This window comes from Mustela erminea, chromosome 16 (assembly GCF_009829155.1).
Source record: "Mustela erminea isolate mMusErm1 chromosome 16, mMusErm1.Pri, whole genome shotgun sequence".
NCBI lineage: Eukaryota > Metazoa > Chordata > Mammalia > Carnivora > Mustelidae > Mustela > Mustela erminea.
Window position 1 is genome coordinate 67,589,699 of NC_045629.1, and position 25,529 is coordinate 67,615,227.

The 25,529-nt window shown below is 37.1% G+C and overlaps 1 long non-coding RNA gene across 1 annotated transcript in view; it reads right to left on the reverse strand.

Annotated features, from left to right (window-relative positions):
* The window catches only part of LOC116575291, a 322,876-nt gene that overhangs the window by 187,162 nt on the left and 110,185 nt on the right, over window positions 1-25,529 (reverse strand). The window lies entirely within an intron of this gene.

The window sequence follows — 25,529 nt, forward strand, 5'->3', positions numbered from 1 at the left end:
CCACCCCTCCATCATCTCCTGCTCTTGACTCCAGTGTAGAGGTAATAATTTCTTCCTTTTTATGGGAGGCACCTTATGACAGGGAAACACTGAGCTATGCTTCATCAGCCATGCCAATACTTTACACAGTCTCTAGGCAGAAAAGACAATGGATGTCATTTCTCTGGGGGCTAAAAGAAAGGATAGAAATGACAGAAGACTATCATGTAGAAAAAGAAACAAGTGCATGATCCAGATTTAACAATTATAGATTTACAATATTTCTATAAGTCAATTCTAATCCATGGTGTTTATTATAACAAAACTGACTAGCTGCTTAACAGGGTGCTACATTTCTTTCTGAGAAACTCCAAACAATGTTATACAAAAAACTGAGATTTTTTTTACTGCATAATCTAGCCAATGACAATGAATGGCTTCCTGTCCCTTATTATGTTCACTTAAAACACCCTGAGTTATGTCATCGGTAGTCAAAGAAAAATACAGTTATCCTAGGAAGCATTTCTCTATGTTGCCAGATTCTTAAACCAAGGAATTCATTCTATTATCCCCCTGAGCCACCCAGGCGCCCCGGAATTCATTCTATTATCAAAGAAGAGATAATTCTTTAGCCTAGGCAAGAAGCAAGTGAAATCTATACACCAACTTAGTTATTTACTTACTACCTATTATTTATTTATTGTGTACATGTGTGTGCATACTTGTGCATGTGTACACGCCTGTCCTTGGAGATTCAATGGTGTTCTCTCTGAACCTCTATACTATGGAAGGTTTCTCAGCAGCTGTATGTTTTACTGTGGGGTACAGAATGATAGAGCCACATCTGACCTAACAGAGGCATGAAGATCACCTCAAAATCCTTCACTTTAAGCTGGAAGCAGATACTGAATGTGATTATAGACTGTCTCCTTAGGGAAGGGTAAGAGTAAAATGGTGGGTGGGTGTGCGCACACACATGCATGCATGTTTTCAGCCTGCTGGTCTATCCTACAGATTTCCGATTTGCCATTCCCCATAACAGCATGAGCCAATTCACTAAAGTCTCTCTGTAAATGCATATATATATATATATATATATATATATATATATATATATATAAAAGTATATGTAATCATAAGTACATAGACTTACATATATAAGTATATGCATATGTATACACACATATACAACTTACATATACACAGCTGAGTACAAACACTTTATAAAACAACTTGTCGTGTTTTGTTTTTTGTTTTTACAATTTGATAGTTTCTTAAATGTCAAATATGCGCCTACTATATGATCCAGCCATTCCACTCCTCATATTTACTCACGAGAAAGGAAAGAATGTCCAGATGAAAACCAATATATGAACATTTATAGTAGCTTTATCTGTATTATCCAAAAACTAGAAACAATCTTCAACAGGTTAATGAATAAGTAAACTGTGGTAAAAATTATACAACCCAATATACTTGGCAATAACAAATAGAACTATTGGCATATAGGACTAATAGACAAATCACAAAATAATTATCCTGAGTGAAAGGTGCCAGACAAAAAGGGGTATGTACCATGGGATATCCTTTATATACAAGTCTAGTATGTATAGGAGTTATTTTCTATGTACACACGATGTACATTTCAGATTGTAACTGTTGGTTTACAAATGGGCCTCTCCATGTCTCTCTTTGCTTAACTTTGAGTTGCTTACAGGTAGTCAAAAAAGATGTCCATCCTTCTATTCATTGTTTTTCTTACTTTACCCTAGTAAGCTTTTAGTAAATACTGGCAACACTAGCAAATCCCTAAATGATCGTATCTTCCAAAATATTATAGGCAAATGAATAACCTATTGTTTTCTTAAAAAGAATCCAAACTCTGCTCCATTAAGCTGTAATGACTATTTTATTAAGAGCTCAAATTCAAAAACATACAACAAATTCTGCTACTGGGAAACGCAAGGTCCTTATGGGCAAGCTGGGGATGGGAATTAGTCTCGCGGTAACACTTGCTATTCATTCCTTAATTCATTCAAACATTGAATTCAAAACTTTTAACTTTCCTCCACCTCACAGGAACAATCAGATGACAATGCTGGCTGTCTTCATTTAGGCCCAGAGAGACCTTCCAAGATTACTTGACACTATGCAATCCTCAACTCGTGCAAGCTACCAAGTATTGTATATAAAACAGGGGTAGGATTGTGGGTGCCACAGACCCATCTGTGGCTTTAGAACAACTGTCGTTTTAAGAAATGCCTTCTCTATAACTATTTCAAAGAGACAGTATGTCAGTCACCATCAAGAATATTTGGCATTAACACAGATGAAAGAGCTGAGGTGGTGAGAGTATGACTGGAAACTAGTAACCACTATGGTGAAGTCTGCCCCACTCGGGTAAGAGGAGCCTTTAAAGACTACATAGTGCGATTTGCAAACTTTGGTTGAGAATGTACCCTTTGAGATTCCCTTTTGGAGCTGCATTTTATGAATTGCTGAAAACAGAACCCTAAATAATATTTATAGTGATCCTAATAGTACTTCCCCCCAACTGTTCACAAATCAAGTCCTAAATGCCATTAAATTCATTCATTTCTCAAAAACGCCCAGGTTGCCATTTCTGAATGTCATCATAACAGGTTGGTTCTTCTATTCTTTCATATTTGTATTGGTGTTTGCGACATTTAAAATAGTGTTAAATTTTTTTTTAAAGTGTTAAATTAATCAAGTTAATAGTAGCAAGACTAAGTTGGCAGTACTGTATCAATAAAGACCATTTTGTATCTCTACAGTGTTCTTTCTTTAAGGAAACAAAAACTCAAACACTGGGGCATTCATTAATCTTGAAGATGAATATCTTAAAAAAGAAAGGAGGATATTGTGCAAGGCATCTTTCTGGAAAGCATTCCAACACTCACACTTTCAATAACTAGCTTATAATCAACCATGTGCCAGGCACTGAGATACAAGCATGTATAATAAAGAAAGCTTTAACTTAACAAAGGAAGATGATCAGGTAAACACTTAATTGCTACAGAATGTTCATAATACCACAATTATGTAGAAAAGCACATGCAGAGGTTCTCAACTGTTTTTTCTCCCTAACACATGAAGGATAAGACACAATTTCTTCAGTAACAGTTGTTCCTGAGGTCAAAAATAGGAGAGAAGGCTAAAAGCAAACAGTGTATACAAATATGACAAGGCATAGAGACAAATAAATCTCACTCATATGGTTGGAATGCAGAAGATAGGATATGAAGAAAGGAGTATTACTTGTGTAGAGACCCAGTGGGATACAAATTCTGAAACATTTTGTATATCATGGTAAAGTTTGTGCCTAACCGAGGTAAGTAAGAACCACAGAAAAATTTTACATGAAGATAATACATTTCCATTTAGAAATTTCTATCAGGTGGCACTGTAAAGAACATTTTTAAGATGGAAAGCTACAGCTAGGATATGGGCAAAGCTATAGGATAGTTTCAAAGACACAGCATTAATACATTAATATAAATTTAATGCTGCTTTTACTTCCTGATGACAACAGCACTGACATCAAACTCAACTGTGTTCTCAGTCATGACTGAAGTCATCTTTGCCATTAAGATAGGGAAATTTGGGGACTTATCTACCAGGCTTTTTTTTTTTTAATTTAAGTATAACTAACATACAATGTTATATTAGTTTCAGGTATACATTATGATTCAACAGTTCTACACTTTTCTCAGTACTCATAAAGAGAAGTGTACTTTTAATCCCCATCACCTATTTCCCCCACCCCCCATCCATCTCTCCTCTGGTAACCAGTCTGTTCTCTGTACTTACAAGTCGTTTTTTTGGTCCCTTTCTTCTGTGTTCATTTGTTTTATTTCTTAACTACAACATATAAATGAAATCACATATGTTGTTCTCTGACTTACTTCACTTAACATTATACCCTTTAGATCCACCCACATTGCTGCAAATAGCAAGATTTCATTTTTATGACAAATAGTCCATACACATACACAAACACACACACACACACACACCCCAAATCTTTATTCATTTGTCTACCAAGTTGTTTCCATATCTTGACTACTGTAAATAATGCTGCAATAAACCTGGGAGTGCATATATCTTTTTGAATTAGTGTTTTGTTTTCTTTCAGTAAATCCCAGGAGTGGAATTACTGGATCATATGCTAATTCTTATTTTTAATTTATTGATGCACCTCCATATTGTTTTCCACAGTGGCTGCACCCACCTACATTCCCACCAATAGTGCACAAGGGTTCCCTTTTCTCCACATTCTCACTTGTTATTTCTCGTGGTTTTGATTTTAGCCATTCTGACAAGCATGAAGTGATATCTCATTGTTGTTTGGTTTCCCTGATATTTAGTGATGTTGAACATATTTTCATGAGTCTGTTGTCCATCTGTATGATTTCTTCGGAAAAATGTCTATTTGGGTTCTCCGCCCATTTTTTTAACTGGATCTTTTTTCTTTCTTTTTTTTTTTTTTGGTATTGAGTTGCAGAAGTTCTTTATAAATATTGGATATTAATCATTTGTCATATATATCAATTGCAAATATTTTCTCCCATTCAAAGCTTGTCTTTTTATTTTGTTGGTGGTTTCCTTTGCTGTGCAGAAGTTTTTTGTTTTGGCATAGTCCCAGTAGGTTAATTTTGCTTTGTTTCCCTTGGCAAAGAAGACAGATCCAGAAGAGTGTTAATATGAGTAATGTCGAACAAATTACTTTCTATCTTTTCTTCTATGAATTTTGTGGTTTCAGGTGTCACATTTAGGCTGTTAACCCATTTTGAGTTTATTTTTGTGTATGGTGTAAAAAAAAAAGTCCAGTTTCATCCTTTTGCATGTAGCTGTCTAGTTTTTACAACTCCATTTGTTGAAGAGATTGTCTTTTTCCCATTGTATATTCTTTCCTCCTCTACTAGTTATTTTGATAAGTCCCTTTCTGTATTTTCCAGGTTACCTAAATGTAGTGGTATGGAATTATTGATCCTCTCCTTGTGAGAAGGGTAAAGATTTCAATTACTCCTATATTTCTAAGAAGTGCAGAGAATAAGGAAATACCACCATTTCTTTCTACGTGCTCTCAGAAAGGACACTGCCATCCAAGATGTGTAGGTTGTGAACTTTGTCAAAAGGAATATGAAGTGTCTGCTTGTTCCTTATTTAGAAAATAGAATAATAATTCCTACTTTGCCAGACTACTGTTCACAATTATAGAAATACATAGAAAGTGCCTGAATTGTCTTTTATAATAGATCTTAACAAATCATAATCATCTGTATATATTATTATTTAAATTCTGTAAATTATTCTTATAAAAAGGGGCCGTGAGCCACAGGAACACCTGGGATAAGGATGCATGGAAATCTAAAGAGGAAAGGGACGTGAGCAAGGAAGATTCATTTATGTTATTCATGAGATTTCATAACATTTGACAGAACTTCTGACACTCTGAAGCATGTGGTTTTTTAAGACATGCAGTAGTGAAAGATGGGGGTGGAGGAACTGGGGCAGATAAGGGTCTGTGTGTAGATCTGAGGTGTCTGTCAGGATGGTAACTATCAGGAGAGATTAGCAGGCATCTAAAGAAGATAGCAGGGGTTGAAAGCACCAACAGAGGGAAGATAAATGTCAAGAAACTTAGAAATGAAGGGTAAAATCCAATGTTATCACTGGAGTTGCTGAAAGACAGCCACAGTGCTCCTCTAAAGCTTCCGAAACTGAAGTAGTCAAAGGAGGTCATGAGGAAGACAAGGAAATCCTGTGCAGTAACAGAAGTGGAAGAAACCAGTTTAGGAATCCCCTTTGGCAGATGAACTGAACAGCAGTCTCTGGAAGGCAGACACCATGTTTGCAAGTTACAGCCAGACAATGTCAACCCCAAATTTAGAAGTTTGACGTGAGAAGCTTGAAGCTCATCTGTGCTTATGCTCAGATTTTCTCCCTTTTCACACTTCTGAGATTTTCTACACAAACTCAATCTTTCCACCACCATTGGGTCAATATCGTCATATAGAGAATACACATCTACTACTTTCTTGGGAACTCCAAATTTAAATTTGGGAAAAATATCCATTCATTCACTCAACCAGTGGGCTAGGCTCTGTGCTGGTTTCTGAGAAGAACAATGAGAAGATGGGCATGGTGTCTTATTTATGGGACACTGCATTATAGTAAATAAGACTAATATTAAATGACAAATCACACAATTGCTTAATCCTTAAGTAATTAACGTGGGGTAAATGTGGGGATGCATCAGAATGTATGCCATTGTACTCACTGTTGTTTTTTATTCAGTAAGAAATGAAAAGCCACTGAATAATTAAAGAAAGGGCCTGCCATGGTTGTATTTGTTTCTTTGAAAGGATCACCTAGATAACCTGATCAGAACAGTTTCTATTTACTGATTAAAGCTCACTTTAGGCTGGTCGCCATCGTCGTCATTCATTAGAATACAGTCCATCTGGGAACCATAGGCATTTATGATGCTAACTGGAACCAACAGTTCTCAGCTGTTGCCTACCTCCTCCCCCATCCCCACCTTCTGGGATCCAAGGAGGCATGGGAGATAGTGGTCGAATGGAGAAGGGTGGCCTCGCACCAAGTCCATGACTCACTTTTGCCCTTGCTTTGAATCTCAAACTCTTCTTTTTCTTGAGAAACTCAAAAGCTGTCCAGAAAACAAGGACAGGATAGATGACACACCACACCTCCAATCTCCATGATTTTGTGTACTACAGACCCAGTGAAACACACACACACACACAGACATAAAATCTTGTATCACTTCATATAAATGATCAGATCTTGTATATTTGTGTTTGGCTCCATTCTTTATAAAAGAATTTCAAGTACCCATAAACATAAATGTAAAAATATTTAACTTATTTCCTTTAAGTCATTGCAAAAAGAAAGGTAAAATACTAAGATGGGTTTAAACAGGGTGACGTATCCTTTTAACTACAAAGAATTCCTGTTTACTCATTTAGAAATCTGTGGAAGTATGCATCAATTTGAAGAATACATTTACTAATTCCATTCTAGGAAATGTATTTATTCTGCAGGCCCTTTGATAAGAGCTTAGTATACCAATGAATGAAAGGTTTTACAAAAGAGTAAAGAGTCTCCTGCCTTATTTGCATCTCAAGCCTGTCACAATTCTTACGTAAGTAACAAATAAAAATTGTAAAATGAGGGGCACCTGGGTGGCTCAGTAGGTTAAGCATCTGACTCTTGGTTTCAGCTCAGGTCATGATCTCAGGGTAGGGTGATGGAGTCCCACATAGGGCTCCACGCTTAGCATGGAGTCTGCTTGTGCCTCTCCCTCTGCTCCTCCCTCGGCTCACTCTCTTTCCCTCTTAAATAAATAAAAATCTAAAAAATAGAAATATCTATGACATTCCTTTCAGTAAACAAAGAATATGTATTGTCTCTATATCACTTATTATCTGAAAGTATATATACATTTTATTTATCATCTATCAATCATTTATCCTTTGGCCCATTTCCCTTCATTTAGATTGTCACATCCATGAAGTTTTCAGTACCAGCAGAATTTTGAACAGTAAATATAAATTGACTCCTCTGATCCATGAATAGTACATTTCTCCATTTATTGGGGGCTTCTTTAATTTTTCTCACTAATACTTCAGTTTTTCACAGTTCAGCTAATGCACTTATTTAGGAAATTTAAACATTCACAGGGCACATGGGTGGTTAGTCAGTTAAGTGTTTAACTCTTGATCTTGGCTCAGGGCATAGTCTCATGGGTGAAATCAGCCCTGAGTCAGGCTCCACACTCAGCAGTGTATCTGCTTGAGATGCTCCCCACTTGTGCACATACGCATGTGCACATACACTCTCTCTCAAATAAATCTTTAAAAAAGATTCATAATTCTTAATGTTATTGTTTTAAAAAATTATAATTTACAACTATTCCTTGACAGTATATTGAAAATAAATTTATTTGGGGCCCTGCTCTTAATTCCAGTTTTTCTGTGTGTTTTGGATGTCTGTTTTTTTTCCTAGTTTCTTAAAGCGCAAGTTTAAATCACTATTTAGATAACTTAGGACATATAAACTTTTCAAAACATCACATTCCATAATTTGAAATGCTGTATTTCAATTTTATATTAATTTAAAATATTTTTTAATCTTTCTATGATTAGCTATTTGATCCACAGTTTAAGTGGAGAGTAAAAGTCCTGGGTATTTGGCCATTTTCCACATATCTGTGTGTTCATGATTTCTAGTTTACTTTCACTCTGGTCGGAGAACATACTTTGTCTTGTTTCAGTCTTTCTGATTTATTGAGACTATTTTTATGGTCTAGGATATTCTTCATTGATTCTACCATTAACAGTCAAAAATGACATTTGTGTATGCATGCATATGTTTTACATATATTTGGTCAAACTGGCTGACAGTGATGTTTGTGCCTTCTATATACTTACTTTCTATGTCATTTGCTAACACTCAAGTGTTGAAATCTTCATGTGTAATTGTGGATTTCAAAATTCTTTTCTAAGCTCCAATAGTTTTTACTTGGTATATTTGAAGTTATTTTATTAAGTAGATAGCTGTGAACTGACTCTTTTATCATTATATTATGTCCTTATTCATCCTTCTTTATCCCTGATAATATTCTCTATTCTGGTCCACTTTTTATGATGGAGACAACATTACTATAATTCCTTTAAATGTTTTTTTATTATACTCAGTTAGCCATTGTATAGTACATCACTAGTTTTTGATGTAATGTCCAATGATTCATTAGTTACGTATAACACCCAGTGCTCATCACAGCACGTGCCTTACTTAATACCCATCACCTTGCTACCCCAACCCCCCTCCCTTCTGTAACCCTCAGTTTATTTCCCGGGGTCTCTCATAGTCCATCTCCCTCTCTGAATTCTCCCCCTTTGGATTTCTCTCCCCTCCCCTATGGTCCTCCATGCTATTGCTTATGTTCCACATATGAATAAAACCATATGATAATTGTCTTTCTCTGCCTGACTCACTTCACTTAGCATAATCCCCTCCAGTTCCAACCATGTCGATGCAAAGGGTGGGTATTCATCGTTTCTGATGGCTAAATAATATTCCATTGTATATATAGACCACATCTTTATCCATTCATCTGTTGAAGGGCATCTCAGCTCCTTCCTCAGTTTGGCTATTGTGGACATTGCTGCCATGAACGATGGGGTGTATGTGTCCATTCTTATCACTACATCTGTATCTTTGGGGTAAATACCTAGTAGTGCAACTGTTGGGTCAGTGGGTAGCTCTATTCTCAACATCTTGAGGAACTTCCATACTGTTTTCCAGAGTGGCTGGAATGTCAGCTTCCATTCCTACCAACAGTGTAAGAGGGTTCTCCTTTCTCCACATCCTTTCCAACATTTGTTTTTTCCTGTTTTGTTAATGAGATACCACCTTACACCAGTTAGAATGGCAAACACTGTGGTTTTGATTTGAATTTCCCTGATGGCTAGTGATGTTGAGCATTTTTCAAGGGTCTGTTAGCCATTTGTATGTCTTCTTTGGAGAAGTGTCCATTCATGTCTTCTGCCCATTTTTTTGACTATGTTATTTGTTTATTGAGTGTTCACTTTGAGAAGTTCTTTATAGATCTTGGATATCAGCCCTTTATCTGTACTGTTATTTGCAAATATCTTCTCTCATTCCACTACCTCTTTGTTTTGTTGACTGTTTTCTTTGTTGTGCAGAAGCTTTTTATCTTGATGAAGTCCAAAAGTTCATTTTTGCTTTTGTTTCGCTTGCCTTTGGAGACATGTCTTGAAAGAAGTTATTGTGGCTGATGTTGAAGAGGTTACTGCCTATGCTCTCCTCTATGATTTTGATGGATTCCTGTCTCACATTGAGATCTTTCATCCATTTTGAGTTTATCTTTGTGTACGGTGTAAGGGATTGGACCTGTTTCATTTTTCTATATGTAGCTGTCCAATTTTCCCAGCACCACTTATTGAAGAGACTGTCTTTTTTCCATTGAATATTTTTTCCTGATTTGTCCATTAGTTGACCATAGAGTTGAGGGTCATTTCTGGAGTCTTGATTCTATTACATTGGTCTATGTGTCTGTTTTTGTGCCAATACCATGCTGTCTTGGTGATTACAGCTTTGTAATATAGCTTGAAGTCAGGCAACATAATGCCCACAGCTTCGTTTTTCTTTCTCATCATTCCCTTGGCAATTTGGTGTCTTTTCTGGTTCCATACAAATTATAGGATTGTTCATTGCATCTCTTTGAAAAAAATTTATTGTGTTTTTTAGTATATGTTTCAATTCTTTTACTTTTAACTTACATATATTTTCATATTTAAAGTGGTTTTCTTATACATAGCATATAGTTGGTTCTTGGGATTTTTTTTTTAATCGAATTTACTATCTTTTTTTTTTTTAATTGATATGTTTAGGGTTTGTAAACTTTTCTGTAAAAGGCCAGATCATAGGGGTGTCTGGGTGGCTCATCTGGTTAAGCATCAGACTCTTGATTTTGGCCCAGGTCATGATCTCAGGGTGGTGAGATCAAGCCCTAGCTTGGGGCTCTAGACGTGGAGCCTGCTTAAGATTCTCTCTCACTCTCCCTCAGCCCCTTTGCCTCCCCCTCAAAAAAAAAAAAAAAAGGCCGGATCCTAATTATTTTCATGTTTTCAGGCCATTATATCTCTGTAGTAACTAATTAATTCTGTCAGTATAGTATGAAATCAACCATAATCAATATGCAAACAAATGGGCATGGCTGGATTTGGCCCTCGGTCTGCATTTGTTGACCCTGGTTTAGATCATTGAGAATTAATATGGTTATTGATATGGTTGGATTAAAATCCTCCCAGCTGTTTTCTATTCATTTTCCTTCATTTGGATTGAGTATTCTTTTATTGTTTCATTTTATATCTATAACCAGCTTACTAGTTAGAACTGCTCTATAATAAATATGTCCCCCTCAACAGATGTTGAGTCTACAATATGTGTATTTAATTAGCTGTGGTCTATATTCAAATAATACAGGAAACTGTAGCTGTAATCTAATAACTTCAAACAACATACTTCCAATGCATTCCTCCTATCCGTTGTACTAATTTTGTAGTACATATTACTTTGGCATATGTTATAAACAAATGAATGTTATTTTTTCACAATCATATTTAAGACCAATTAAATAGGACAAAAATGTTGTATTTCCTATGCCATTTCCAACATTATTACTTTGTGTAGATCTGCTGTTTTTTGTTACTTGATACATGCTGAGGTAGTGGGATGGAGGGGGCATGCTAGGTTTCTTTGATTCAGTATCAATCTCAACGAGGCAGCTTTTTTCTTAAAGCAGGCTCCACACCCAGCATGGAGCCCAACTCAGGGCTTGAACTCATGACCCTGAGATCAAGACCTGACCTGGGATCAAGAGTTGGAAGCTTACCTGACTGAGCCATCCAGGTGCCCGAGGCACTCTCCTTTTAAATGTGTTAGTCAAGTCCAGTCAGGAGATAGAGACTTCAGAGTAATATGAAATGGGGATTTTTAATATAAGAAGTAATTAACTATTAGCAAGGAATTAAATATGGCTAGGAGATTAAAAAAAAGACCTCAAAGAATATCTTTGGGTTGAGGGGGAATATCCAAGTGTGAAACAAATATGGAAGGCTCTTCCCAAAGCTGGATTTCAGTCATTGTTGAAGAGGGTTTAATTGCAGCCCTCTGGAGAGTGGAGAATGCTCCTGAATTCCTCTTGGGCAAGAGATTTTCCACAGTTGGCACATGGGCTTATGGGATTAGATTGATGCGCAAGGCAGTATGAGCTCAGAATTGAGCATGTAGGAAATTCCCCTTGGAGTGCCAGAAGGCCACATTGGGTGGGCAGGAAACCACTTTCTAAGGTGCTGAAAAAATATGCTATGAATATGGCATGGAGAAGCTTTTGAACTTGCTGGAAAACTAGCCAGGGTACAAGCTGGATTCAACACAAAGCCACTGGGAAACAGCTGAGAAGAAAGAGAAGTGTATTAAACTGTCTGGGAAGCTGGTTATGGAACTTGCAGAACTGAGAAACTGACCATGTGAGACACTGTTGAACATGGGGAAGCCAGCTGGGCCACCCATAGAATTCAATGAGAATCTGCCCATGTGGGTTGCTGCTTAACTTGTCAAGAAATTAGATGGATAACCCCTGGAACTTGCCCAGATATTGTTCTTGGGGAGAACCGCTAGACTTGTTTCAGGGAAGTCAGGTGAGGCATGGGTGGCACTCTCCATGGTGTGGAAAAGGAAATCTTAAACTAGCCAATTAGGACCGCAGATCTTTCTGGGTAATTCTGTAAGTGATGCTGCTCAACAGCCCACACAATCAATTGTGAGAGCTGCTGAAATTCACAGAGAATTTGCTCTCCTGGCTGTCAGGCACACTAGTTCAGTTTCCCCCACAGCAGAAAGAAACAAAGAACTTTAGAACCAAGATGACAAGTCCCATTCTCCCTGAGTGTCACTCCAGTGCCCTCTGCTGTTGAAACTTTTTTTAAGTTCCAGTATCATGATTTGGTGAATCTGGAGCTCAGACAAAAGAAATTAATAAATGGTCCAGTCTATTCCCAGGCTCAATCCCAAAGGCAGGATCAAATCAATCCCAAACCTCATCTTTGTCAATCTATCTCCTGAGGTGACTTATGGTACAAATACTGTATCATCTAAGGTCCAGTTAGAGACAGAAATCACACAAAAATATGAAAGAATCCGGAACTATTTCCAAGGCATTGACTACTAAAAGGAAATAAGAGAAAATCTCAAAGAACCATCTAATTCTCAGAGAGAGTACCTTAGGAAGGCAGATTTTGAGGGAGATAATCCTTCTCAAGCCTGGGATTCAGATTTTGGTGGAGGATGGAGGGCTCCAGCATCTACATCTGCTGAACTGTGTATGACCAGAGCTGATCCACAGTCTGTGGGCTGAGCAGGTGAGCTAAAGAGCAGCTAGGGCTGACAGGCTAAAAACTTCCCTCTGGAACTCTGGTGATAGGAGGATAGTGTAAAGAGAACTGCAGGCCAGGAGAGGCAGGCAGTGATCCCCCCCCCACCCCAAAACCTTATCAGCAGACTGAGGTGGGTGGGTGGGAAATTAAGCAGGAAGCTGTCAAGCTGTCAGGTGTGTTGTTGAACTTACAGGGGACATGGCTGGGCACCAGTGGGACTCACGAGGAAGTCACCGGGAAGAGGCCAACAGAGGGGAGGGTGTTATGAAACTCTTTAGAGAACTGCCTGGGGCTCCCAAAAGGATCCAAAAAGATGGTTGTGGGGGAACCTCTTAGTGAAGACACCTGCAGAATGCCACGGACCCTTGGGGGTGAACTCTGACAGGTGCCATCATGTCAATATACCAGCCCTTAACTGGTACAAGAAGCAGCAAAGCATTCCAGGGTCAAGAAGAGAGGACTTGCCCTCCTCCAGTGTTCTTTTAAGGAAACAAAATGTTTAAGTATCATTTAGGACAAAGAAGGGCAGGTGCGGTGTTGAGAAGCAATGGGTCAGTTGTTCAAACACTGGCTCTCCAGGCAAGTTCTTCCTAGGGATCCTCTCCATAAATGATCTGCACCATGGATGTATTCCTTCCCCTGCTCTAGGCATAGAAGGTTTTCTGTTCCCCTCCTTCAGCTGCAGTGGATCTTCATCTTTGTCTGGAGAGTGAGAGGGTGAGTTGCTTCAGTAACATAAAGGAGAGGCAAGGGTCCCAAGGCTTCTGCCAGGCCTGCCTCAAAGGGAGGCGTTCTCTTCTCTGAACTTGTTCTCAGTTTTTCTTGTGGACATTCATTAAGGTCTGTGAAAAAGTCTTCAAGTGGGTGGAACCCTTCCTGACTATGCCACTCAGGGGGTCCAAACTCTCACAGTTGTTCACAATCAGCCCCTACAGCATTTTGTCAAAAACTGCAGCTCAATTCTTCCTACTTTCTGGAATGCCCCCCAGAATCCAATAGCTGCTCCAGATGAGCAAATCCTCCTGTCCAATCCTCTTAACAGCACCTATCTTTGCTTTGATTTAAGGTCCATTGCTTTCACTGTGACTCTGCTCTCTGATGAATTCAAGAAAAGCTGTAATTTTGCAGATTATCCACTGTGTTAAGTCAGAAGCAATACTCCTTCTAGCTTTTTACATCGTAAGGGCAAGAGGAGAAACCTTCCCATAAAATGTTATGTTTGGAGAAAAGTGAAAGAATAAATACAAGTAATGCTTTTTTTTTTTTTTTTAAGGTAAAATATTTCTAAGTCATCCAAACTGGAAGTTATTTGGATCACCATGATTTCCTTCATCTGGGCACATACTCGTTATTTAGTATTCCAGTTAAAATGTGTTATTTAAAGTTCAATACAATAGGTTTGTATTTAATACAAACAGGTTTGACTAAACCAGAACCAGGAGGCTCTATTCCATATCACAATTTAGAGATGTGAATGTCTTTAAAAGATTTTTTTATACAATCTTTCCCTTTTATCTTGGTTCTCAAGTTATCTCCTGCTCAGTGCTGTGTAGTTTATATTCTCTATTCATCAAAAACTTGGCAGGCAGTTTGTATTTTTAAAATATAATAAACCTTGCTTTCTTTTTTTTTTAAATCCAATATGGTTCAAATTATTCTGTAATTTAGCACTGTAATAAATGGATAACCATAAATGTTTGTTCTCCATTATGTTACATATAGTCAAATCTTCCAACTCCCTCACCTTAAATAATGTCTTCTAACTGGTCTCCATCATCCATTGTTAGCAGCCCAGTGCATTCCACGGTGTTCTATCTGATAATTCTATATAGGAAATGTGAACTCCAACTTCTTCAGAGTTTTTCACAGCAATTAGAATAAAGTCCAAAGTCTGGAACTAGTTCTAAAATGCCCAAATGATCTGCCTTTTACATTCCATGCTTATTCCTTGCATGCAGCCACATTCCCTGCCCACCCACCCCCCATTGTTTGAAAGTTTTATTATCCTCCCTGCCTTGCCATCTATGTGAAAGCTGCTCTCTCTGGCAATAATGCTTTCCCCCAGCCAATAATCAAAACTTTTCCCAGTTTCCTCACCAATCATCTCTTTCTTCTCAGACTAAACAACATGGTCTACCAAAAAAAGGGGGGGGGGAAATCTAAAAATCCTGTTTATTTTCCCTAGTACTATGTGCCAAGAGTACGGCATAATGACTCCTGGCCAGCCTCCCAAGATGCTTGTGCATCACCACCATCCCTGCCAGATTCTAAGCAAACTGAGGGCAGAAATGGTGTCTACTTTCCACACCAGAATCTCTCAGAGGAATGCAAGATTTGGCAATATTGAAAGTAATAAAAATTTGGAAGCATGCTGAATAATGTTTAAAACAATAAAACAAACTCTTACCCAAATACATTTGCCTCTCCCTTCCCCAACTGGCTGAGTTTTTAAGATTTTTAATCTATTAGGTGTTCTGTAACCTTTGTGTCCTATTGTTTCTTTATATGACTTAATATGTGATTCTCAATTGCTCAAATTGTGGTCTAAGGTCATTTTCACATCAGTAATTATGTCTGGTTACTCATAATGGGCTACTTTTCTGACATGTGAGAATCACGTTCAGAAAAAAAATACACAAAAACAGGTATTTTCCAAACACAAATAACTATGTTAGATGCCACTGGAAAATAAGGAAGCACAAAAGAGAGTTATTAAAATAAAACGTTTCCATATCTCCCAATAGGTGAGAATGGAGAATGTCTCAAGTCAGTAGTGAAAGTGTAGACAAATATTTTTTTTCATAGGAAGAAGCATTAGACTAATGGGGAAAGTTTTTCCAAAGGACAAGAGAGATAAGGGAAGTCAAGGGTCTACTTAATCTTAAGTAGCAGGACCAGTTTCAATAAAAGTGAAGAAGCTGGTGTGCTCAAGGTAGAAATAAAAGAGTGATAGAATTAGAACCAGAAGTCTATGAAGTTTTTGACAGAAGCTCAACTGCCAAAGCCAAGGTATTAATAAATGCTGAATGTTAGGCTAAGAGGATTGAGCTTAATTTGGGGGTGAAAATGTAAAATAGAAAATTAATTACTCATTTCTGTGTGACACAAAGCTGTGTTTGAATGTGACATGAAGCTTTGTGATGTGCTGAGGCAAGCACAAAGATAGGAGGTGTCTGAAATAACAGAGCTCAAATAGAACATGCAAATTATACAACAAAGAGATTTAGAACTCTCCTATACTATACTGAGCTTCAGTATCACTATAGTGAGTGTAGAGGAAATAAAATTAAACAGAGGTGGGAGACGTTTTGAATATAGTGAAGGAGTAGGTTGTAATTGCATTCTGGATGTAATACCTACAACATTATACAAAAAAAAATTGTAAAGTGGGAAGGCATTGTACGGTTGCATATAAGATGAATTAAAACACAGGATAGAATGAAGCCAAGAATTATATAAGACCAAAGAATTTTTCTTTAGTAAATTAATATAGCAAATATTTTTCAATATCCTCGATATACATGATGTTAGGCTAGATGCTGAAAATACAAAGATGAATAATAAATTTTCCTGACTCTATATAGATTCACAAATGTGAAGAAAATGCACATTTATTAGAATATTTCTAAATAAATTGATGTATTTCATTACGTTTTTCTGTGGTCTGAATGTTTGTGCCCTCCAAACTTCATGTGGTGAAACCTAACCCCCAATGTAATATTAGGAGGCAAAGTCTTTGAGAGGTGTGATTAGGTCATGAGGGCAGAAATCTTATGAATGGAATAAGTGTCCTTATAAAACAAGTGTTAGAGAGCTCCCTGGTCTCTTCTGCCCTGTGAGGCTGTAAAAGGTAGTCTCAACCTGGAAGAGGGCCCCCAACTGACCATGCCGGTACCTTGTTCTTGGGCTTTCACCCTCCAATCCTGTGTGAAATGAATTTGTTAGGTCATGGTATTATAACAGTCTGTCTATGGTATTTTGTTGTAGCCACCCCAGTGGACAAAGACAAGTTGCTCTGGGAGCACATGGTGAAGAGGCCTCAGCAACCCAGAAGCCCTGAGAAGACTCCCAAGCTGAACAGTGATAGAAATTGTTACAGTTGTCTCTTTGGAATACGCTACTACTGGACTGTTTTCCCCTAGATTTGGCCAGAGCCCCTGATGTTCTGGTGTATTTGCTCTTTGAAATGCTGAGCATCTATGATGCCTCAACCTTCCCAGTTCAAGATTTCTTACACCAATATCTCTGAAATCAGTTTTCAAGAATTGTTATAATCTGTAAATTTGGTCTTATTTATGCACAACAAAATCTAACAACTGGATGCAGTAAATGTTTCCATCCTTCTATTAGACTAGAGTCATTCTAAGACTTAAATGAAAATGAAGAGTTTCAATAGCCAAACAAATCCTGGCCCACAATCATGTCAACGCGCTCATTAATTCTGGTAACAGTGAAGTAGTGTTCATGTTGGTCCATGAAGTTAAATCAATGCTCAAAAATAATGCATGCAATTAGCCAGGTCCTATTCTAAGCATTCTGGAAATGGTTGACAATAACAGAGTTGAGTTCCTAGCTCCTGCAAAGCTCAAGTTCTAAAAGAAGTAGTGGATGAGCAAAGACATAAATATAGTGTGTTTGGTGGAAATACAGTTTACAATAAATATAAGTCTTAAGAAGATAGACAGCATTAGGGGACAATGGGACTTAGATCTAGAATGCCTCTTGTACAAAGCAACACTTGAGCAGAGACTTGAATGAATGGGGACAGATACCAATATCTATTTCTGGTTAGTGGTTTTCCCTTGAGACTGCCTGCCTTTGAATCCTGGCCTTGCCAGTTGCAAGCTGGATAAACTTGGAAAGTATTATCTTCCATAGCTACAAAAAAAGTAGTGATAATAGTACACACCTACTAAAGCATGAAGTTTATGGCATTAATTCATAATATCAAGTATTATTATTATATTTCATGTAATTTAGCTAAGCTATTTTATTCACTTCTTTGCATATGTGATTTATTCACATACATATGTGATTTAGGATTCAGTCAAAAACATAGGTATTTGTAGCATGATTAATTCCCTTCTGTGATACTCATCACTATTTGATAATTATCTATTTTGTTAAAATATATAAGAATGTAATGTAATCCATAGAAAATATAATAATATTCTAAGAAATCACAACTCTTTGGTTAAGTACAAGGAAAAGTACAGGGAGGAATTGGAAGTGTTTTCATGCTTGTATCACTCAAAGTAGGAAGTGAATAGATATTGACAGGAAAGAGAAAGTAGAGCATAGAAAGCTGTAAATTTAGACAGTATTCCAACAATTTACAGAATTACAAAAGAATACATATGTACAAAAAAACATTAAGTTTTAAATATATGTATTACACACACACACAAACACACACCCACACATACACCACATTGTCTTTATCCGTTCATTCTGTTGATGGACATCTGGGCTCTTTCCATAATTTGGCGATTGTGGACATTGCTACTATGAACATCAGGGTGCATGTGCCCCTTTGGATCACAACATTTGTATTCTTTGGGTAAATACCCAGTAGTGCAGTTGCTAGGTCGTAGGGTAGCTCTATTTTTAACTCTTTGAGGTACCTCCATACTGTTTGCCAGAGTGACTGTACAACCTGTGTTTGAGGTTGTGGAGTACCAAATTTTCACTTTGCTGAACTTCTTTGACAGCTACATTTTTATTCCAAAGGAATTTTGGTAGTTTTTCTTGGATGGATTGACTTTTGTTAACTTTCAAAACCACATTTTAATTTTATTATAATTCTTTTATAGAGAATATAAATAACATTTACTGAATGCTTACATTATGATAGATTCTGATCTTTTTTCTGTTTAACTTATAAGAATATAAAGGTGCAGGGGCACCTGGGTGGCTCAGTGGGTTAAGCCTCTGCCTTCGGCTCAGGTCATGATCTCAGGGTCCTGGGATGGAGCCCCACATTGGGCTCTCTGCTCAGTGGGGGAGCCTTCTTCCTCCTGCCTCTCTGCCTGTGGCTCTGCCTACTTCTGATATCTCTCTGTCAAACAAATAAGATCTTAAAAAAAAAAAAAAGAATATAAAGGTGTAATTCTACCTATTTACAAGTAAGCAAGCTGAAGTCCAGCCATTTATCTAGCAAATGAGAAGTACAGGAGTTTGTGATGTCTTTAATTTTAACTTCACAGGGCACAAGCTACAAACTCAGATATGTGGTTTACAAATAGTTTCTCTGACAGAGGACTAGGATCTAGAAGGTATAAAGAACTCTCAAAACTCACACAAACTCTCAAATAATTACATGGAGATATTTTAATATTAAATATTTTGACATGATTAGCCAACAGGGAAATGCAAATTAAAGCTCCAGTGAATATAAATATGCATCTATCTGAATAGCTAAAATAAAAAATAATGGCAGCACCAAAGACCGATAAAATGTGGAGAAAATGGGTCATTCATATTGCTGGTAGGACTTTAAAATTGTATAGTCATTCTGAAAAATATTTAGCAATTTATTCAGCAATTTATTAACAAACTAAATATGCAGCTACCATATGATCCAGAAATTGCCAGTCATTTGGCAACAACCATTTATCCATGATTCCCAATAAAATAAAAAAAATTAGATTCACACAAAAACATGTACACAAATGTTCATGGTAGTGTTACTCATAATTGTTCCAAAGCAGAAACAAAACAGATGACCTCTACCACATAAATTGTTAAACATAATGTGGTACTTCCATACCTTAGAATATTAAGGGATTAAAAAAAACTATTGATATAATTAAAGCTAGGAGAATCTTCAGAGAATTATACTGAATTAAAAAAAAAAAAACCCAAACTCAAAGGATTGCATACACTGTGATTCTATTTATATAACATCCTTAAGATGTCAAAATTATAGAAATAGAGAACAGATTACTGGTTGCCATAGGTTAAGGAAAGGATGGATGCATGATAAAAGTGAATGGGCTGTAAAAGTGTAACATGAGGAATTCTTGTGGTGAGGGAATATTCCGTATCTTCATTGTATTAATGTCAACACTACTTGCAAATTCACATGAAGTTATAACAAATGATACAGAATGATCCTATATATCCTGTACCAGTCTCTATCAATACTAACATCTTGCAAAAGCATAGTGAAATACCACATTTCAAAGTAAAAAAAAATAAAATAAAAAAATAATAATGTTAAAATTAATCTAAAAAAGATAGCTCACAAAGATTCATATGGCCATCAAAGCATCAGGTTTATCCAGATGTAGACCAGAACCAGACTACTAAAAACATTTTAAATTTCTACCAAAGTCCATTTCTAGTCACCAGTGTTTGCAGTTCTAGTCTCTCTCTCTCTCTCTCTCTCTCACACACACACACACACAACACACACAATCTATATTCAAAGGAAACAGTTCATAAACTGAATCCATTATTGCCTTCCTCAAAATTCAGAATTTTATGTTATTATGTACAAATATGTCTACTCTTAATTCAAATATCTAAGGACTAAAAACAAAAATGTTTTCAAATACACACATGAAACATCATAAAGAAAACTGAATAATACACAAAATTCACTGCTGTGTAACAATTCTGATAACCTGATAGATATTTTAAGGACACCTTCAACACAGGGATAGCTTTGAATCAAATAAAAGGGTTTCAAAAACATAAATTTTCTTTCCTTGTAATGTCTGTGGCTCTCAACCGTAGTCACTGCTGGAGAAATCGGAATCTCCAAATTATGACCATTTTCTACTTTAGGTCTAGAGACTGAGTGCACAAGTAATTTCCAAAAACTACTTGACTATATCAGATTAGTCAAGGTCCTCCAGTGGAAGATAGATACAGATAGGCGATCTGTAGCAAATCTCTATCAATATATGTTTAGAGGAGGTGGTGGAGAAGATGAAAGTGGGGGAGGAAAAGAAATTGATTACAGGGATTGGCTCATACAGTTATAGAGGCAGAGAATTCCCCATGATTTGACATCTGCAAATGAAGAATCAAGAAAACCAGTGGTGTAATTCGATATGCAGTTGAAGAAATGAATATTGGCCAGGGGAGATGGAGTAGCCAATGGTGTAAATCCTAATCTCATTCTGAAAACTCAAGAACCAGGACAAGAGAAGAAGAAGCCTCAGCTCAACCAGAGAGAGTAAATTTGCCATTCTTCTACTTTTTTTGTTCTAATTAGGTCCTCAATGGATTGGATGATGCCCACCCACACTGGTGAGGTCATTCTTCTTTACTCAGTCTACCGATCCAAATTCCAATCTCTTCTAAAGGCACCCTCACAGACACACCAGAAATACTATTTTGCCAGCTATTTGGGCATCCTTCATCCTGGTCAAGTTGATACATTTACATAAAATTAACTACCATTGGTTAATTTTTTAACCAATGACTATTTTGTTCACTGTTGCATTCCCAACACCTGACACATAAGATACCTTCTATACATTAATTGTAGCTAGCCAAAGACGAGTCAGTATAACATTCAGTATATTCATGTGAATAGGAAGTATCCTGACACAGATAACGAGACTCATGATGTAAACAGGAAGGACAGACTATATCTGTGTTAATTAGAGTCTTGCCACAGTATTTGAAGGAATGATTCAGTATTACAGAGTATGATTATGGACTATTATGGACTAGCAACAGAAACATAGGCAGTAACCTCTTCAACATCAGCCACAGCAACTTCTTTCAAGACATATCTCCAAAGGCAAGTGAAACAAAAGCAAAAACAAACTTTGGGGACTTCATCAAGATAAAAAACTTCTGCACAGCAAAGGAAACAGTCAACAAAACAAAGAGGCAACCCACAGAATGGGAGAAGATATTTGCAAATGACACTACAAAGGGATGATATCCAAGATCTATAAAGAACTTCTCAAACTCAACACCCAAAGAACAGATAAGTCAAAAAATGGGCAGAAGACATGAACAGACACTTCTCCAATGAAGATATACAAAAGGCTAGCAGACACATGAAAAAATGTTCATCATCATTAGCCATCAGGGAAATTCAAACCAAAACCACATTAAGATACCACCTTACACCAGTTAGAATGGCAAAAATTAACAAGGCAGGAAACAACAAAAGTTGGAGAGAATGTGGAGAAAGAGGAACCTCTGACATTGTTGGTGGGAATGCAAGTTGGTGCAGACACTTTGGAAAACAGTGTGAAGATTCCTCAAAAAATTAAAAATAGAGCTACTCTATGACCAGGCAATTGCACTACTGGGTATTTACCCCAAAGATACAGATGTAGTGAAAAGAAGGGTCATATGTACCCCAATGTTCATACAAGCAATGTCCACAATAGCCAAACTGGGGGAAAAGCCAAGATGACCTTTAACAGATGAATGGATAAAGAAGATGTGGTACATATATACAATGGAATATTAGTCAGCCGTCAGAAAGGATAAATACCCAACTTTTGCATCAGCATGGATGGGACTGGAAGAGACTATGCTGAGTGAAATAAGTCAAGCAGAGAAAGTCAATCATCATATGGTTTCACTTACTTTTGGAACACAAGGAATAACAGGGAGGACATTAGGAGAAGGAAAGGAAAAGGAAAGGGGGGGAAGAAGGAGGGGGAGACAAACCATGAGAGACTGTGGACTCAGAAACAAAGTGAGGGCTTTAGAGGGGAGGGTTGTGGGAGGATGGGTGAGCCTGGTGGTATTAAGGAGGGCATATATTTCATGGAGCACTGGGTGTTTTGCATAAACGATGAATTTTGGAACACTATCAAAAACTAATGATGTATTTTATGGTGACTAACTGAATTAGTAAAATTTTTAAAAAATAAAAATTTTTTAAAAGTCAATAAATTTGTTGATATACATAATAACAGTGAGATTAACAAATTAACTGTATGAAATACAAATGGCAAGAAGCTAGGAAGGTAGATGAGACCTTAAATAGGAAAACCGTAATCTGAAAATAAAAATAAAATACAGAGCAGAAAATTTCCATATATTTTTAGCAGAATGAGGTTTTGTGATGGTAGAATGATGCTCATACTATCTTGTAATTGTCACCCTAGTTTGGGAGTCTCCTGCTAAATTGCTGATAATGAAGTATGTAAGAAGGACCACATTCCTGGTATCATATGGGAATAGTTCAATAAGAACCACTGTAACAGACAATATCAGTGTTCTATTCCTTCAGATTCTTTATTAGCTACATATGCCAATCCCCCATGTTCTGCATGTTTTCTTCTCTCACCTGGGCTTCCAGAGGATTTCTTTTGGGCACTCAAGTTATCTTGCAGGTTTGGAAATCTAGAAGTACCTAGAAATTTTATCCACACCCCCAACACACACGTAATGTTTCCTGAATCTAAGAGCTAAAAAAACCCAAAAGCCCAGCACGTTCAATGCAGACAGTATTCTCAGGTGTAATTTATAATCTATAGCTCTAGGAGTGCCTGGCTGGCTCAGTCAGTTATGCATCAGATTCTTAGTTTTGGCTCAGGTCATGATCTCAGGATCATGGGGCCAGCCCCACTTCAGGCTCCACACTCAGTGTGAAGTCTGTTTGAGATCCTCTCTCTCTCTGCCCCTCCCCCACTGCTCACATTCTCTAAAATTAATAATATCTTAATATGTAAATAAAAATCTTTAAAAAGAAAGAGACAGTCACCGAGCAGATTAAGTGTCTACCTTTGGCTCCGGTCATAATTCCAGTGTCGTGGGATTGAGCTCCACTTCTGTTCCTGTTCTTTTGAGCACTCTCACAAATATAATCTTTAAAAAAATTTTTTAATTAAAAATAAATAAATAAATAAAATATTTATAATCTATAGCTCCATTTGGAACAGAATCTGAAATTTCACCTGAAATTAAACCCTTGCTTGAATTCTTTCTCTATCATGCTTCCCAATGCCTTACTGTTTTTTCCTGAGAGAATTTTTTTAAAAAATCATTTCTGTCCATGGTCAGAATCTGCTTTTAGGAGAAGCCAATCTAAAATACTTGATACCAAGAATGATCCCAAGCAGCAGACCCTAATGATAAGATTCTCTGTTTGGATTACTTACTGTTGAGATGGAAAGGAGGAACCAATTACTGGTAAGAGGTAGGGTATCAATAGCCCTTAGCATGCTCTAGCCTTAAAATTGCTAAAATTCTCAACCTTGGTGATACCAATGGAAAACACTTTGACTTGACTGTAAGGTCTATGGTACAGATGACTGCCAATGATTTTGATGTTAAGAATAGAGAAAATGATTATGCATGTTGGTCAATTACTAACTTAAGGCAAAGTATGAAAATCAGACAGTTGCCCTCTAGTATTTAAAAGACCTTTATCAAAGAAATAAATAAGAGACCATTATAATTTATAGCCTGAGGGCATATACAGCTAAGACTAGGTACGGAATCTAATCTAAGAGTGATGACATTTGTAAACGTTTAAAGAAAGCTGATTTGCTATCTTGGTCAAGTCTCCTACATCAAAATCAGTATCCTAATGGAGAAGAGGGATCATGAGACTTGGAATGTAATTAGATGTATGAATTCTCCTGAATGTCTAGAATGAGAACTTCTGAGTCTGCAGAAGTGGCCCACTTGTTATAACTATACTGCAGAGTTGGGATGGACCTTCAACCAAAATTTAGTTTGAAAATCAATACTGATGACATCACTCAAACATCAAGAAGATATGAGAAGGTTTATTGTTCATCCACTGAGATTTTCTACAGAAATCAGTGCAGTTCCAAAGAAAGTCCAAAAATGGCTTTGGAAAGAAGACTGGCTTGGGGTTTTTATGGCATTTATAGGGTTGGGCTAGGAGGAGGCTTCCTGAGAACGGTATGAACTTTCCACCAGCACCATCAAAAAGCACTTGGGCATTATCATCAGCTGACCAAGATGGAGACCAGAGGGAAAGAGTGTGGAATGTGGAACTCAAAGCTCAGCAAACATCAAAAACTAGTCAGACTCTTTATTATACGCACTCACCTCTGTTAGCTTATACCAACACGTTCCCCACCACTACCTGAATACTATGCAAGAGAAGTTGTGAATAAAAACAGTGCTTATTCCCCTTAATATTTGCTTAACTCCATTCCATCAAACCAGTAACTAGGGCCAACCCTCATCATGTTTAAGTGTCAAAGTGTTGAACCTAACAAAAAAGGAAAGCACAACTTCTCACTGAAGGAATTGCAAACCCTGGATGAAACAGACCCAAGGGAGCCAGGTGAGCCTGCCGGGCCATAAATTTTTGAGATTATGAATCAAGAGGACTAGAACACTAATATAGATGCAACAACATGGGTGGACTTTGAAGCCTTTATACTAAGTGAAATAAGCCAGAAAGAGAAAGACAAATACCATATGATCTCACTTGTATGTGGAACCTAAAAAAATTTTAAAAGTTTAAAATTTTAAACAATTTTCTTTTAATTCAGATTAGCTGTTTCTGGAAGCAGGCTGGGTAAAATGGGTCAAGGTGGTCAAAAAGTAAAACTTCCAGTTATAAAATAAATA